This window comes from Equus przewalskii, chromosome 1, assembly GCF_037783145.1.
Source record: "Equus przewalskii isolate Varuska chromosome 1, EquPr2, whole genome shotgun sequence".
Classification (NCBI taxonomy): domain Eukaryota; kingdom Metazoa; phylum Chordata; class Mammalia; order Perissodactyla; family Equidae; genus Equus; species Equus przewalskii.
In genome coordinates this window covers 101,629,416-101,644,674 of record NC_091831.1, presented here as the reverse complement: position 1 = coordinate 101,644,674, position 15,259 = coordinate 101,629,416, and positions in this window count along the sequence as shown.

Sequence of the window (15,259 nt, the reverse complement as noted above, 5' to 3'; positions counted from 1 at the left end):
AGTGATCAATAAGCCTTGTATAAAAGGAAAATTGACATCTACATTTTAAAAGGAGAATGGTTGCCTGAGAAGCCATTTCTGTCTCTCTGTGGTTAAACCCAAATAAGAAAAAGAAAAAATACAAGTGAATGTATCTTAGGCTTGTCTTTGTAATGGTCAAACGCCAATCATTCATCAAGCTTCGAACGTTAAGAAAGAATGGCTTCACATTGTGAAATACACATAGATGTCATTTTCTACTTTTCTTTATGTTCAATGAATTTCTTTGCCTTCTCTTTCCTTCTTTGGCTTTTCTGTCACCAGCCACCTAATGCTCTATTCTGGGCAGTTTTCCAGACCTGATGCTCCTTGCTATTCTCTCTGGTTGTTGTCCTAAGAAAGTAATGGCATAGTGTTATTAAAATATCATGATTTTCTATGGGGAAAAGTAAGAGAACGCTTTTATTTAATTTTCCACTAATGAGGCCACCTGGAGAGGTGCCCAAAGGACCTGAAACTCCTGTTCCAGATGACGGGAAAATATCCATATCTTCGTGGGACACGGCATCAAACTTTTGGGAGTGTGTTGGGAGACTTGAGATCATCCTGTCCTTTTTCACCGGGGACTTTCTCTTACTGTCTCAACTGACATCAACAGAGGTGCAGAAATCAGGCCAGAAGGATAGAGAAAGGACATTTCTCGCCTGACCCAAAGCAGACCAGCCTGAAACATTTATAAGAAATTTGTTGTTAGGAAATTTCCAGTCCAATTATGCTCTCCCCAGAGACGTGAATAGTTCAGATAGCATTCGGATAAGTATCCATAATTTTGGGAACTTTATAAAAAAAAAACAGAACTAGCAACTTTTTGAGGCTTGGCCTTCCCTGGCTAAAATAGCTCTTTCAGGGAGAGGCAACCTCGCCTGGTGGTCTTGGGATAGAGGTTAGAATCAGGAGATTCTGGGTGTTTTGACTCCAGCTTCCTTTCTCACTTGATGGGTGGCCTGAGGAATAAACTGAGAGCCAACCTCTGGATTTGAGACAAAGGGACAAATAATGATCAGTTTCGTGTTCTTTTGGAATTGATTAATCAGTCTGATGCATGGGGCTAGAAGGGTAATTACTTTGCAGCCTGAAGAGTACACATGGGATGCACAGGCAAGTCATCTGAGGTGTGCTCACATCCTCCAGAGCAGAATCCTGCTGCCTCGTTCACCTGTGCAATTATCTAAGATTCTGAAAGCAGTGGAGGTTCTTCTTGGCCTCTGGTCAGTTGCACTTTTACCTCAGGAGGGTAATTTTAGACAAAGCAACATGGTGACCTAATATTGGCTGATGTAATGAACTAAACTTCACCCATTTTGGAGAATTCTATGCTACAGGCATGGCACATATTTCAGGCAAGTTCTGACCGAGTAGACTACAGCACTTTTGATGGGAAGAGACAACAAGAGAGGTCTGTTTCAGAGAGATACTGTGGAGATATAATACAATTTGAAGGCAAAACACATTTATTGAGTTCTTCCCTGACCTCCTTTAACATGCAACCTCCTGTGCCTACCTTGACTCAATGGGTAAGCACATAACTTTTGATGATTTAGGCTGCAAGTGATAAAAATTCAAATCAACCTAGTTTAAACAGTAAGTGGAATTTATTGTCTTGTGTAATTAGAAGATCTCCAGGTATGGGGAGGAGAGGTTTGATCACAGGCTCACCTCCATTTCTCAGTGAATCTCGGCACTCTGCCTCCTCTGCCTCTTGGCTTTGTCCATAGGTCAGCTTCCCTAATAGTAGAAAAATGGCTGCAGAATTTCAGAATTCACATCCAGGCACATTTACCCACAAAAAGAGAGGAATCTTTGCCTTATTATCATGCAGTGTCCTAGGACTCATTCTGATTGGATCAGTATCCCATCCCTGAACCCATCATGGTGGCAAGGCGGACAAGATTAGGCTTATTGTCTTGGGCTAATTAGAGCTCTAATGGGGTTGAACCTTGAGTCAATCCCACTCAATTGATGGCTGCTACCAAGTGGAGAAGAGTTACAATGGATGCTGGGGGAACCAACAGTGTCCTTTATGATAGGAATAATCACCCCCTTCTAAAGGTAAATAAATTGTGTGTGTGGTAAATGATTCATTTAAGGTCACACAGTCAGTCCGTGCTGAAGCCAAGATTTTAATCCACACCTAGAGTTGAATGATACCAAAAATCTCTCCATGACAAGATAATCTTTAAAAATGCAAATCTGATCACGTTATTCCCACCATCAACATTCATCAACAGCTCCCATTGATCTTCAGGAGAAAACCCAAATACCTTCGCTGGACTTTCAGGTAGCTTTGTGTCCTGGTTTCTGTGCATCATCCAAAACGTATCTAACACCATATATTAAACAATTTGACATTCCCTATGCAACTTTTTAGATTTCACTTCCACGCTTAGCCACCTGACATCCTCCTACAACCCAGTATTACATTAATGTAGCACTTGATCAATTTTCAAGTGATTTGGCAATTATCCATTTGTCCATAGTATAGAATCAGGATTCAAAGAAAGACCTTTGGAGTCAACTGGACTAGGTGTGAACTATGAACTCCCAGGCAGCACAAAGGACTTGTCCAAACACTGTGCTAAGAGACTTGTCCAAACTTCAGCCTGGCTTCCACTTGCACTAGGCCATGTCTGCAAAGGTGGCCCCAGACCTCATGCTGAGTCTTTGCTCAAGAAAATGCTATGCTGCCAAACCACAAAATGTGCATTGTCCCAACCCTCTTTGCCAACTCCTTTTCAGTAATTCTCTACTTAGCCCCATTCTGTAACTTTCCATTTCCCCAAACGCCGCCTATTCCCTTTTTTGTTTCTTCCTTTTCACTCCCCATAATATTTTTTTATGTTGCCTCTCTGTTCTCCCTTTAAAAAGATCAATCATTTTTGTCTTAGTTGAACTTGAGTTCAGTCTGTACTGGAGTCTCTCTCTGTCCTATTGCAGCAGATTTTACTGAATAAAATCTGTCTTGCCACCTTTAACACTTAAGTATCCAGGGCAGTTTCTTTTTAACAATGGTTAGACTTCCACGTCTGCTGCTTAATAATTAGGTAATCCTTAGCAAATTAAATTCCCTGAGCCTTCATTTTGTCTACCCATAAAATGAGAATAATGATGCTTATCTCACAAGGATAAATACATTTAGTACAGGCCCTGGCACTTAGTAAGCCCATAATAAATAAGAGCAATTATTAATATTCTATTTCCATGTCTGAGTAGATCCCAAGTGTAAAGGTCAAGCCTGTGTTTTCATCTATCTTATTTCTCTGCTACAGAGCTCCTGGCCTGCCAAGGCATCCAGAGTGTCTTCACTGCTTTTTGTAAGTTTTATGTGTCCAAACCATACCCAGAGATTTCCACAAAATGTCCTCAAGTCATTATTTCTTTGCTTGTTCATCTATCTGTTCCTCTCCCTTTCTCTTTCAACTGTGGGGCAACTACCTGGTGAGTTTTGAATTTCAGTGGAAAGGCCACAACTGTTATGTGATGTTTGCCCCGAGGTACTTTCTCTCTTTCTTTTTTTTTTCTTTTCATTTTTTTTTTGAGGAAGACTAGCCCTGAGCTAACTACTGCTGCCAGTCCTCCTCTTTTTTGCTGAGGAAGCCTGGCCCTGAGCTGACATCCGTGCCCATCTCCTTTGCCTGATGAGCATCTCCATATGTCCAACCTATAACACTGGTTTCTCACCTCCACTGCCTCACTGCTAAGCTCATGTCACATTGTCTTAGTTTTTGTTATGATAGAGCCTCACTTCTGGTACCAATTCTTATATTAATCAGGAGAGGACAGACTGTCCTAAGGTTAAAAAAAACCCAAATCTCAGTGGCTTATCACACAAAAGATGCTGTCTTGCTTATCCAAAGTCCTTGACTCAGGGATTCATGCCTCTGGCATCTGGTAGATATAGCTTCTATAACTCACATCTTTCTGGGTCTCTGTGGTAGAGGAAGAAAGAGTGTGAAGAACTCACACTCTCACTTAAAAATCTCTCATTAGAAGTGATACTGGTCTCTTTTACTCACAGTCTGTTGGCCAGAACCTAGTGGCCCCAACCTAACACAGAGGAAGTCTGTGGGAATTGGGAGGAACAAAAGGGATATCCACTGTGATCACTTCTGCTTTGCCACAGCTCCCTTTCTCTCTTTTTCCCGTTCTCCCAGATTTTGAGTTGAGCAAGTTCTATCTTTTTATATGCCTTTGTCTTTGGACATTTGGAATAAAAGGATGGCACCAGAGGTGAAAAACCCACTGTTTATGGGAAAGGGAAAAATGGTGTCTTCACATTTCCAATCTGGCAGAGAAGAATAGCAGGAGAGACATTATTCTCAGTGTAACATCAGTATGTTTACTGGAGTAGGTTATTGCTGTTGTGAACTGAGTCTGTGTCCCCAAGGGAGATTTTTTTCTGGAGGAGGGAGGATTGTGTGTGGTTTTGTTTGTTTGTTTGCTTTCCTTTTGTTTTTGAATACTAATACCTGGCCAGGCCCAAGCCTAGAAATTCCGATTTAGCAATCCGAAGTAAGCCCCGGATTTCAACCTTTCTGCAGGTAGTTTGGATGATCAGCCAGGTTGAAGGACCACTGGACACCAGTCAATCAGGAATGTGTGAAGTTACCAGTACGGGACCCAGTGTAAGGGGTGAGAGATTGAAAATGCTAGCAGGGAACTCACAAGATGTTTAAGGAGGCAGAGGATGTTAACACTCAGTCAGTGGGAAGGTCTAGTCATGAAAAGAAAGATGGTTTCCCTTCATCTGCAATGCAAGAGAAGGTGGCGGAGAGAAGAGATTGTGAGATGCACTCCGCTGGCAGCCTCAGCCTCTGCATTCACCATTCATTTACTTAGGCAGCATTTATCTAACAGCACTGAAGAACAGAGCCATGGCCACCCTCCTGAGGACACTCCCGGCCAGTGACATAGAGCTGAGAACAGAGTGTGATGTGTGCTGTGGTAGCAGAAGAACGTGCAAAGGGCCTGACTAGATGAGGGAAGCTTTCTGGGAGGAAGAATATCCTTTCCAGAATTTTAAGGGTAAAATAAGTAATAGGGGCCATGCTCTTGAATCTTCTCTGAGATAGATGAGGTATGCAAAACAAACAAACAGAGCTGGACTTGGGCCTCTTTGTCCATAGGGTGCTGGAAGAACATGCACAGGGAGGCAACACCAGCCCCAACACTAGCTGTGAGACCTAAGCACATTACCCTCCTAACCCCTTCCCTCCTCAGTTACACGAAGAGCATTTTAACACCTGACCTCACTGGCATTCTTGAGAATTGAATGAGATCACCTGGCTAGAGAAGCTAGCCCCGGGGCTGGCTTAATGGCTGTTCTCTTCCCTCCCCTTCCCACCATTTGTCACCTTCAAAATAAAAAAGGAATACTAATACTGAAAGAGATAGTAATAATACTATTATTAGATCGCACTCCTTCTAATAGTGTAAATATGTCATATTTATTTGACAATCTACAGTTTACATCATACTTTCGACACACATTATCATCTGAAGTACCGCTGCTGTTCTCTCTTCTTCCTTCATTCCTCCTTCCTTCCACTTTCCTTTCTTTCTTTCTTCCACTCTCCTTCCTTCCTTCTTTCGCTCCTTCCTTCAATATCTTCTCCTACATAGTATTTTGATTGGCATAAAGGGTACTTGAAATAATATAACAGAGTAAATGAATTAAAATCAAAGTGAAAAAAATATGTAGTGACAAAGTGATACTAAGAACAAGATTGGCCAATGATGCCCTTATTTATACTCGAGGGCTTTCAGCTCTCGAGTAGCCAGAGCGAGAAAAGAAATATTTTCAGAGATACAGCTCCTAGACTTGATGAAATGAATAATCGTCAGTTGCTTTGGAGATTCACAACTATTATTGGTGCTAATTCCAGACAGGCGTTTCTTCCTGGGGGTCTCATAAATGGGACACTGTATGCTTGAGTGAACAATGTTCGAGGCAACCTCCCAACAGATGGGGCAAGAGCAACATTGGGCTATTTCCTCCAAGATTCCTAATGTGGGCTGATGGTCGACAGAAATTTTCTTGGGGAGGAGAGAAAGATGGTGCAATTATATTACTAAGCCTCCCTTGATTTGGCTTGATCTATGGGCAGATAGAATTTAGAGTTTGGAGAGAGATGGATAAGCTGTGCATTCTGCAAACATTCCCTCCTGGGCTCTCCATAAGTGTTCAATGGAAGTGAGCTCGAGGTATCCCTACCTGGTAGCTCATGCAAATTTTTTCTCAAATCCAGCTTTTCCAACTCATAATCTTGGAATCTTTACATTAGGAAACATAAACTATGTTGAAGGACCTTGACAAGGTCCCTTCTTGTGCTTCTTAGTCCCATTTCTTCCTCATTTGCCTTCAGGGAAAGCATCCTGCATCACCCTCCTGCCTGGAAGCCTAAGTGGAGCTTTGTCTGGGAAATGAATCCGGGCTATTTTACACAGTGTGGTACCCCAGAACTCCATCAACTCTTCTCTGTGTATCGTGGGTATTTCAAGAGTTAGTTTGATGTTCTCGCAGTTTTGGCAGTTCAATGGTGTTTTAAAACAAGCATTGTTTTCTAATAGTGTTAAAGAAGAGGTCTAATTGAATTCCATTTGGGCTCAAGGAGGCCCTTCAGACCCCAAATGCTCAGTTAAGCAGCTGATCGTTGGCACAGTGGGTTGTGACTGCTCCTTCCCAGTGTATCCACTGGAATGGCTCTGGCTTTGAACCAGTGCCCACCTGTAATGCTCAAGTCCTGCTATGTCGGGATGTTCTCAGTGGCAGGAAGAAACACTTGCACAAGGAGCTGCAAAGCACTGGTGATGGCACAGGCTTCATCATGACACACCATCTTCCAGATACAAGGCCAGCTTTCCCAGCACAACCAACACTCACTTCAGCAATCAGAACATAGATCTCTGGCCAACCGCTCAAGAAGGCTTTACAATGAAGATTTAATATTTGTCATCCATGCGCGGTTCTAAAATTGCACCCTTCCTATCCACAGTTTTGTAACTCTTATCTTCAGATACTTTGGGAAACAGCAAGTGCCAGACCATTACGGAACTCCATACAGTCAAGCACTGAGCAAGTCCCCAGTGCTTCTACCCTGGACCCAGACTGCCTAAGTTTCGTGTGGTGAGTGACTCCCTGAGCCCATCGCTTCACTACTCTGTGCCTCAGCTTCCGAATGTGTCAAACCGAGAGTGACAACTTTATAGGGTTGTTGAGCGGATTACATGATTTGATACATATCACTTGTTTAAAACAGTGCCTGGCACAGACTATACATGTTTTCTGTTATTAAGAACTGTGGTTTGAGCTGCTACAAAGGTTCTCAGAGGGCTTATAGAGTATACCAGAAACAATTTTGAGTGATAGCTAGCTCTCTTTTTCTTTCCCTTGTGGTTGTTAGTGCCATTGAATTGATTCCAACTCCTAATGATCTGTGTACAGCAGAGTGGAACCCTGCCCATCTTTTTGTGCCATCCTCTCACCTTCCAGCATTGTATCAGACAATGCCCTGCTGTTAGTCATATGGTTTTCATGGCCAATTTTTTTGGAAGTGGGTGGTCAGGTCTTTCTTCCTGGTCTATCGAGTCTAGAAGCTCTGCTGAAACCTGTCCACCATTTGGTGACCCTGCTGATATTTGAAGTACCTGTGGAATAGCTTTCAGCATCTCAGCAACACACAGCCACCACAGTATGACAACCCACAGACGGGTGGTGTAGTTCCCTGATTGGGAAATGAACCTGGCCACAGGGGTGAGAGCGCTGAATCTTAATCACTAGACCACAGGGCTGGCTTTTCCTTTCCTCTGGATCTCAAATTAGGTACAGTTTTAGGAGACTTCAAAACATTAAATGCGATAAACAAATGGGAAATAAATGTTTTAGTTTCTGTACTGATCCCCTACCATATACTAAGCACTTTACATACACAATCGCCTACAACTTTCTTGGCCACCTATGAAGTAGGTGCAATTACAGCTGTTATAAAGAGGAAACTGTCTTTCTCTGGAGAGAGTATGATTACCATACTGGGCCTAATGGCTTTAGTACTCATCTCACTCATGGTTGGTGGTAAAATACAGGATGTCCAATTAAAGTTGAATTTTGGATTAAAAAAAAAGAATGATATTTTAGTATAAGTGTATCTCGAATATTGCATGAGATATACCTATTCGAAAAAGTTATTAATTTGTTTATCTGAAATTCAAATTTAACTGGTCCTCCTGTATTTTTACCTGCTACGTCTGGAACCCTAACTACAGGAAAGTAAGCATCTTCTGGTTGTCAGCTTAGCCCTTTCTTCAGTTTATCATATTTAGATCATACAACAAGAGGTGAGCCATGGAGAAGGACAATTATGGATCAATTTGTATCCTCTTTGCCAGCTAGTCTGATCTTTCACCCAGTACACTGATTGCCAATATCACTTCTGGCATTACAGCATTTTGTCATATTCCAGCAGATTTTCCACATAATTAGCCTTCAACTGTGTTGGTAAGACTCTCCAATGATGAGCTAAACGCAGAGCTGTTAAAAAAAATTTAGACACACATAAGATTCCAGTTCAAGGCGGAATCTACGAGCCTTGGCTGTCTCTATGAGCCTCAGTTTCATCATCTCTCACTTTAACATTCTCACTATCAGCTACTGAGGGATTCCGTGAGGACGTCTGTGTAAGTGCCTAGCTTAGCATAGCACATAGTGAGGGCTCATCTAATGTCTGTTCCCTACCCTTTCTCCTTCCTTTCTTTAATAAGCGGTAATTAGTATGAACATTTTAATTCTTCACATAAGTTATTATCTCCAGAGGAAAACCACTTACAGTGTTTCCTATGGTCAGGCCCACAGGAATAACCAGAAATTGGGAAATTTTATCAGGAACCATCCCAACTGGGCAGAAACTTCAACAGCGGGAGGAGATGAGGGCAGTTCCCACAGCAGCCTCAACTTTCAATTGGTCTGATCCATTGTGTCCATAGGAATTCTTCTGTGGAGCGGAGAAAACAAGGGAGCTGGAGGATAGAATTTTTATCCAGATGTCTAGAGGAAGATTGACATTGGAAATTTAACTTGAAGCCTTGCCCCAAGGAAATGCTGAAACTCAGGCTACATCCTTAAGAGAACTGAAAAATGATTGTGCCAGCTTCTAACCAAACTGGCTACTGGTTGGTCCAGGATTTCCCCTTTGCATGTTGCTTACAGAATTTATTGCTGTACCAATCAAAGGATGGCTTGGTGACGAAATTTGCCTGAAAATGGAAAGCAGCCCTAGCAATTCTCCCAAACAAACCCTCTGGTGGAGCCACCGCGCTAGGACAGCCACACTGTGCAAGCGGGAAGAAAGTCAGCTCTAGTTAAGTTGGAGTTTGTTTATCCAGAGCTGGTCCGTATGGCACCCCGCTTTGCAGAGCCATTCTCGCTTTCTAAGACCAGGAGCACTGCTGCCCACAGAAGAGCTTGTGCCCTCTTTTATCTAAGAGTGGCATGAAGGAAATGAATCTGAACTTCAGTTTAACTTCCCCCTGCAACAGGTTTAAAGGCTAAATTCTATTTCTCTACCTTAGGCAGGCTTTGTAGCACCGCCAGCATAATATGAAATTTGCTTGTGAAATAAAGACAAACATGGGCTTGACAGAAATGGCATAAATAATCAATCCTTCACATATTTATATAGAAGCCAGGTGCAGCTTACAGATGATTGCTTCATACTTTATTTCTTTGCTTTTCCAAGAAATTCTGATAGATGTAGTGGGACAGCTTGACATCATCTGGGAATGTCCCTCATATATTTCGTGAAAAATAATCAACCTGAAATCAGGTCTGGTTAACGTGGAAGGAAAATAAAATAGAAATCTAAGCAGAATCGGCTTCAGAGTAAGTAACAATTGGCATTTTATAATTCTCATTTGATCAATTTTCAGAACTTCGTAACATGTGTGTATCACATTACAATTTCACGATCGGAAGTCTTGTACAAGGAATTGGAAACATTTTATGGGATGAACTTATTGGAGAGGTTTCCAGCCTCAGGATGCAATCCCCAGGCACCAAAATAGCTTGGGACCCATTCAAATATTCTCAGCGATGCATGAGAAATGCCAAGTTCCATGGAGAACGGTGTGCATTACATGTTTGTTGAATATACATCTTCACAGCAATATGGTATTCCACTTATTAATTCTCTTTGCCACAGATGGCTTCATTATGTGTATTTAATTTTAGTGCTTAAGTAAACATACACTAACGGTATGTGAGAAATACTCAAGATATCCTTAAACAACAGCAAAGACTGTGTAACGGTGTAGGAAAGAGCCTGCTGGGAGCAAATCTATTTTAAACGGTTTTGGGAAAATCTCCTCAAAGCCTGGAGCTTGTCTGTCTCCTTATTTGTGATGAGGTGGAGAGTCTGAGGGGGAGAGTGAGATACTAATCAATGAGGCCATAATTTGCAACAGCAGTTACAGTAATCCTATTTTTCGCACAATAATTGCCACATGTTGACTCTGCAGATGTCCAAACACATGGGAGCACCTCTCTTTCTGTAAGACAAATGAAGATTTTCACTTTGTTTGGTAAACGTGTCAAGATTTATCACTTAGTCCTGCGCTATACATTAAGGTGTTTATAGAATTTGGCTTTCTGCACTCTGGTTATGCAGTTTTATGATTTCAACAACATGGCAGTGATAAAATCAATGTTTTCTGGATTCAAATTTGTCTCAAGTCTAAGGGTAGACTGTGGGCAGCAATTCAGTGGTTAAACACAAGAGAATAAGAAATCCTGTCTATGCACGTGACCGCCAGAAGAAGATTCCTGTGTTCCTGTCCTCCGTGTCTAGGAAAACAGATAGTAGAGAGAATAATCTTGTCCAATAAGCTTTGACTTATAAGATAAGAGGTCCTAGCAGTTGAATCTCCCAGCCTTTTGTTGCAGAATAGGCCAAAATTCAACTTCCAAATGCAACTGAATTGGACAAAATATTAAACGTCCTCTTGTGAGGTATACAGATGAAAGTAAGCAAAATGTTCTGAAGAAACAGTGAAGTCAAAGACAGGCTCAGCAATAGGATATGTGTTAAATCTAAGGACAAAATAAAACATTTCAGGAAGGAACAAATCTTACCTGTGTTTCAACGGTAAACCAATACTTGTCTGATCGAACAGAACTCATACTGTTTGAAATGGCCTCTTTCTGGGCCAGAAACTAAGCTAGTCTGAGTTTCAGTGACTTATCAAAACACATTCAATCCACAGAAACTATGATTTTAAAAAGAACATTAAAACACAATCATCGGTTCTGGCGATGTTGATTTACAGTTTAGCTTAACCACTTAGGAAAAGTCAAAATAGCCAGAGTATGAGCAGGCTTTCTGCTCTCTCTGCTGCACAAGGGAACACAGGGCTCCTGGAAAAGAGAAAGTTCTGAAAATCTCACTGGGTCTGTGATATGTTCATTAGAGAGAATCAGCATCCAAGAAACATTTAATTTCACAGAAATTGAATCAATTTTTTTTAACTTAGGGAGAGAATTTTGTAGAATGGGGGAAAGAATACTGTACTGTATCATTCATCATAGTTTTCAGTGTGAACATTTTTTTCTCAACCAGACTAAAATCCACAAAGGCAGAGAAATCCTTCTGATGATCTCGTATCTCCTTATAACAGTGCTAGGCTTATGGTTGATACTCTTTAATGGTGGAATAAGTCTATCAATTTTGTTAAGCATGGTAGTCCCATTATTTAACACAGTACTTCGAATAAAGCAGGAACTCTATATGTTTGTTGAATGGATGAATGGCTGAGATTCTTCAGGCCGGTTCAAATGAGTCAACTTACATTGGAAACCTTAATGATGGATGCATATGAGCAGTTGTGAGCATGCCCACAGAGCTAACTAGGCTCTTGCCCAAAAGGCGCTGTAATACTGAGATGAGAATTTCCTTTAGATATGCATCATCTAACAACTCCCAGGATGCAGTTGGGATGAGCTCAAGGCAATAGTTCAGTCCTGGACACTCCGATTTCTTAAAGGAATCAGATAGAAAGTCTACAGAAGGCTCAGTGCTAATGGCAAACACAAAGCCTTCGTGGCAGCTGCAGAAAGCTTTGCACCATCCTCTAGAGGACCATTCTTGAATATCTGGTTTTGCCCTATCACTATCTCTCCTGCTCAGACAGTAATTACCTGGGGAATGCTACCCAATGGTATGGGTACCTTGGTAAACTTCTCAAAAACTTCAGCAAAATTCTTATAATCTTATACTTACTAGAAGATTAATAAGTGGTTCTAGCTTTTGAAAACAGCACTTCCCATTACCTTATTAAAAAAAGCCAGTTTGGAGGAATGGAATTCAAAAGCCAAACCAAAGGAATAAGGTACAAGGAATAATGGCATGCTAGAATACTATTTAATGCAATGAGGCAAGGATTTTAGGACAATTAATGGTAATGGATTATTCTTAAATATTTGAAAAGCGTGTTTTCACTACTAAAGAGAAATAAACTTTCTTATGTATGCCCCACTCTGATGTCAAAGGAAATGTTCTAAGGGTGGTAGAGGTAGCAACCGGTAATTTTTTTTTTTTTTTGAGGAAGATTAACCCTGAGCTAGTATCTGCTGCCAATCCTCCTCTTTTTGCTGAGGAAGATTGGCCTTGAGCTAATATCCGTGCCCATCTTCCTCTACTTACTTGTGGGACACCTGCCACAGCATGGCTTGATAAGCAGTGCATAGGTCTACACCTGGGATTCAAACCGGTGAACCACAGGCCACTGAAGCAGAATGTGCAAACTTAACCACTGTGCCACCAGGCTGGCCCCACAACCAGTCATTTTTAGCTAAAGAGTCCTCCCCCAAAATAAAAACAACTCCACTAAAATAGTGTATGGTAGAGATGAATGGAGCTAAAATGAAAAAAGTGTTTTTAAAATTTATTATTTTTTACCTCCATCCTACATCTATTCTCTATATAGAGATAATTTTTTTTCAAAAGCAGAGTACACGGATACTCAACAGATGGACAAAGACTGCCTTGAGGAGGCCCAAGTAAACCTGCCCTTCTTTTCAGCGGTGCTTCCGCAATTTATGGCTGTCTCAGATGACAATGGGGCATTCTTGTTTGGGAGATATAAATTCTCTTTTTCTAAAGTAGATGTGAGTGTTTTTTGCAGATTTCCACTGTCGTGGCAGGACACTGGGGAAGATGATGAGATCCCCTGATGTTGAAGAAGAAATAGTGATTTGTGATTTGTTCTGTTGGATTTTCTAAGGAGATGCATTCTTTACCAAAGTTTTGAGGAAGGATGGGGTAGTGGAGACAAAGAATTCGGAATTCCTTTGAATACATATAAGAATACTAAATATTTCTCTCTTCTTGTTAACAAAACAGTTATCGTAAACAAGTGAATACTTAAACTGTTAAACGAAAACAAACTAACAATGAAAACCCATCACCATCCTAACATTGTCCTTCTAGATCCTAGCAGGTTTTCCTGTTAGTGTCTATAACACAAATTCAAGAGATTGACGCAGATCTTATTACTAAAAGGTTTCATAAGTTATTCTATAGAAGGGTTTTAACAACTGAGAGGTTCTATTTTTTCACTTCAATATATGCATTTTTCTCACCTTGGAACTTTGTTGCAAAGAACTAAACTCTCGTATTATAGTTTTTGGACAATTTGCCTTTATGTTTCTTAAACTTAAAATAGCCATATAAAATCTCCACGGAAGCCATAAAGACGTCTCTCCTTGGTTTATCCCCTTTCTGGATGGTGGGCCTTTGTGCATACAGTTGGGGGTGGATTGTGGATGGTGCAAAAGGCTGTCACTATCTTTTATCAGACAAAGAATGGAAAGAAGTCTAGGCAACATCCCACACAAAAGCTTGACCTCTCTGGCCTCTGGGGCCTGAGGACTAGACAATCCCAAAGCCTGGATCTTTCCTGAGAACTGCTACAGGGAAGATCTGAGAAAGGACAGATTTTGTGTCTTTTAGAAGAAAAGTCTGAGGTCTGAGGATCTAACAGGTTCTAGCTGTGCGCAGAATAAGGTTCAGAGCTCATTCTCAAGGTAACTGAATAAAGGAAGAAGTCAGCAGCACAGATCTTAATTCTTTAAAATTTAAAAGCTAATTTTGTGTCTTTTAGTCAATTTCCTGCACAGGAAGGAAGAATTTATTAACTGCCTTCTGGTATTAAATGGAGTGCTAATGGGTAAGTACAACAATTCAACAGGTGCCAAGTAGATATATAGAGGCATTATATCAATTTTAATCGTAATGTCTTATAAATGCGTTTGTAGCTGATGACTTCTTCTCCCCCCACTCCAAATGAATTTATTTTGGGAACCTATCTCACTCCGAATAATAAAATGATTGTTATATCTTATTCTAGAAAACAGAATGCTATGTGACCTTATTTATGAAGTCTTCTTATGGAAATGCTATTGCACAGTTTAAAGCAAGAAGGAGTAGGCAAGAACAATTATTCAGTTTTTAAAAAATCAATTATGACCAACACAGTTGAGGGTTTGAATCAAGCTTGGGGAGAAATTCCCTGATTCAGAACCCAAGATTACAACTCTAAACCATGAACATTTATATAAAATGCACTCACATGTATTACAAGAACTGAGAAGAAATGACTTCTCTAGAGCAAGAAGATGAATGTTCACTGTTTTGCAGACTGCATTCTATTTTTATTCTTCATTTTTTCTATAGAAATTTAGCCTGATTCGGTTGTCAACAGGAACAAAACATATAAAGCCGCAAGTTTCATGTAAGTTTATCAAAAAGCCAAAACCAATAATTAGTGCCACTCTCAATAAACTTGTTTAGATTAAGTTGTTCTCTTACCTGGATCAGATGCCACTTAAAAGAATAAAAGAGAGATTTCTTCTAGTAGGCATTCTGTTTCAAACCATGCAGCGGGACCATTTATTATTTCTGGATAAGAAAGGAAGGCGTTGTTTCACCACTACCCCAGCTCTGCACCCCACTCTTGGTCATTTTTCTGCACAAGCTACTCAACTTCATCTTCTCCTTCCTAATGGAAAGAAATGACTTCAGATGGGAATCGCTCCACTTTTGAGTAATCCTATTTTCTTAGAGATTTAGGATGAGAGGAAGCGGATAAACTTTCTATTCTTTTTGGTTGTTCTCTCGGAATTTCTTTGAATATTAGGATTTACCTCAACTTCCCTTTTGAATAGTTAACCTTTATT